Source organism: Cupressus sempervirens, chromosome 1 (genome assembly GCF_028749045.1).
Source record: "Cupressus sempervirens isolate cs-2001-9-10 chromosome 1, ASM2874904v1, whole genome shotgun sequence".
NCBI classification, from domain to species: domain Eukaryota; kingdom Viridiplantae; phylum Streptophyta; class Pinopsida; order Cupressales; family Cupressaceae; genus Cupressus; species Cupressus sempervirens.
The window spans coordinates 299,162,124-299,165,001 of NC_143118.1; the positions used below are offsets into that span (position 1 = coordinate 299,162,124).

Here is a 2,878-nt window from a genome sequence, read left to right on the forward strand (position 1 = left end):
ATTATACATTTAAAAGAAACATCTACTTGATTTATGTATATGATAATGATCTCATTCTCCATTATGGTAAAAAGTAAAATATAAGAATAGAATGATTGATATGTCTCTATATCTAGTAACATATTACAAAATGGTCCACAAACAATGTCCTCTATAATAAGATTGACAATACACTACATGTTTTTCTTTCTCTATACTACTGCCCATCTAGTCAGTCACATACATCTAGCTATAATTACTAATAGATATTTGAATATGATTATATCTTAGTTAAGCCCACTTAGCAAATAATGTTATATATATTCACTACCCTAAAGTGTTACATTGGTTAGTAGCATTAAAACTTATGGGTGAGAAGTTTAAAAATATGTAATTTGATGGAAAATATCCACTAGTAACACATAAAAGCCTTATTAATCTCATCAGGTGTAATATATTTTATAGTAGCAATCAAATAATTACAATTTTCACCAAAATAATTCACAAGTTTGTGGAAGTTTGGATCCTAAATAGAATGCTTAACTTTTATAACTAGTAAGAAAACATTAGAAAATATAGGAATCTTCCTAAAATAGGATTTTACTTGGTCAGTTAAAAAAATTAACTAAAGAAAAATATATTGTGATAGAACAAAAAACATAATACAACAAAAATAGCTAATAGTTCTAAAGACCTTTATAAAAATAAAAACAAACCAAAAGATGAATATTAGGTGAACTAAATGTCACAAGAGTTACAAACTTTTTAGGAAACTATTATTCTTTAGCAAAATATTATATTTAATACTACAAACATTCTTGATTATGAGGTAATTCTATTGTATTTTCTTCTTCGTTTGGTCATAGGTGAAAGCATTGTAGTGATCTCTTTCTACTTCCTTGATTGGCCTTTATTGTTAGCAAGGGTTTTCTCATTCATTGCAACATTTTTCATGAAACTATCACATTTATCTTATTTAATAGTAGACAATAGAGGTAGAATTACATTTCAAATGGCTTGTAAAACCTTCATATTATTGCTATCCAATAGATAAGAAGAGTAAGCTTTAGACATGGATCTAGAACCTTCATCTCTTTGCTTACCTTCCTGGGGCCCTTAGCAATGTGATTCCTTTTAGATCAGGAAAACAATTTAGTTTAAGAGTGATGGAAATTATAGATTGTATATAATATAACTCAAAATAAATGAAGAATAGAAACAAAAACTAAGATAAGTGATATAAAAAAAATAGCCTTATAAAAATTCTAACTTAATTAATACCTACAAAAAAACCAAAAAAAAAACCAATAGATTGTACAAAAAAAAAATTAAATCCATTTCATAGGACATATCCTCCACCCTCTACATTTTAGCTCTTAAAAGTAATATTCCTAGCTTCAAAATGCTAAACGTAATATTCTCAGTGACATCTCACTATTAAATCACAATATTTAAAAGAACATACCAGAAGTAAAAAAATCTCAACAATGATGAAAGATGCTCAATTAAAAGAAGATGAAATTTGAGTTCATTATCATTACATTAGAGTAATGCCCAATATTATGGCTTGTAGTCCACAAACACTATCCTTCTTCAAATAGTCAAGAGAATTCAAAGCAAAAAGAAACTATGTAATATACTCTTTAAATAAAACATTTATAATTAACATTAGTAAGAAAAAAATATTGAAATTTGAATAGATTTAAATAACTATATGATGAACTTGCAAGATGGTTCTCTATTTTGTAGATCAAGAATGGAATATGAGATTTCTCATTTCATAGCATGCTAGTCACACTAGCTTTCTTAATGTGTAATGTGGTTAAACAAATTGTAAACTTGTATCTTACTCATTATGAAAGGATCCACAAAGATTCTATTTGAATGTTGTCAAAGAGATCCATACCAACATGTTCTGTCCATGTTCTAAAGATGATTACCTTCACCAATTTAAAAGAGATATGCAACAATTACCAAAACCAACATCTAATAATAGAGAGCTCTAGAACATAAAAAAAAATCTACAAAAGAATTCTTTAAATAAATTTCCCACCTAAAATGAATTTTCAAATTAGAAAATTATCTCAAGCCATTAACAATACTCCTAAAATAATATTAGGAAACAAAAAAAAGTTAAAACTCAAAATTAAAATGTTTCACAATGAACAAATCTAATTCCAAGAGCACCCATGTCACTCCAATACTTATCCAATGAAAGATCTAGATTCCATCATAAGATAACATACACACATCCATATCTTCCATTATATGACTTGAAGGCTAGATCTAGGCTCAAGGATGGACTTGTAACCACCAAAACATTTTTCCCTTGTGTAATGTTCCCCCATGTTTCAAGCCCACCAATCTCCACCTCTATCAAGAGAATAGCTGTAGCAAGCAATTCAGAAAAGTACATCAGTCAGAATGCCAAACAAAACCCAAATAAAAACAAATTATTGAGAAAATACCGATTCCAATTCTCTCAAACAGGTTTCCCTGTCCTGAAGTTATAAAGATGTTTCCTCTCCCTCCAATCTTGAATACCCTACAATATTAAGCACTCCATTTGTTCCTTGAAGAGAAAACCTTTGACAACATAGGAAATCACTGAGTTAGGATTGCTGCATGACGAAGGTAGTGATGAGCACATTGATCACTCTATAAATTACAAGTATACAATTCAAGTGCACCACATCTGTACAATGTATAATGAACGAATCCATTAAATTATTTATCGTTCCTCACAGTGATGGAGTCCTTTTGGACACGTATGGAAACAAATCATCGATAGGATTTTAAAAGCCATAACTAGATTGCGAATCTCCTGTCTCAAACAAATGACAACCCACTTGATAGAAATGCTAACCTAAAAAATTCCACCACATCTCTTTTCTTTACA

At 29.2% G+C, this 2,878-nt stretch overlaps 1 long non-coding RNA gene across 1 annotated transcript; it reads right to left on the bottom strand.

The window, feature by feature from the left end:
* Positions 1-2,125: 2,125 nt before the first annotated feature.
* On the bottom strand, positions 2,126-2,618 carry LOC149577304 (uncharacterized). Its single transcript, XR_016364702.1, has 2 exons — positions 2,448-2,618; positions 2,126-2,367 (listed from the first exon to the last, which is right to left on the bottom strand). It is a non-coding gene; the product is annotated as an uncharacterized LOC149577304 (long non-coding RNA).
* Between the last annotated feature and the right edge of the window lie 260 nt (positions 2,619-2,878).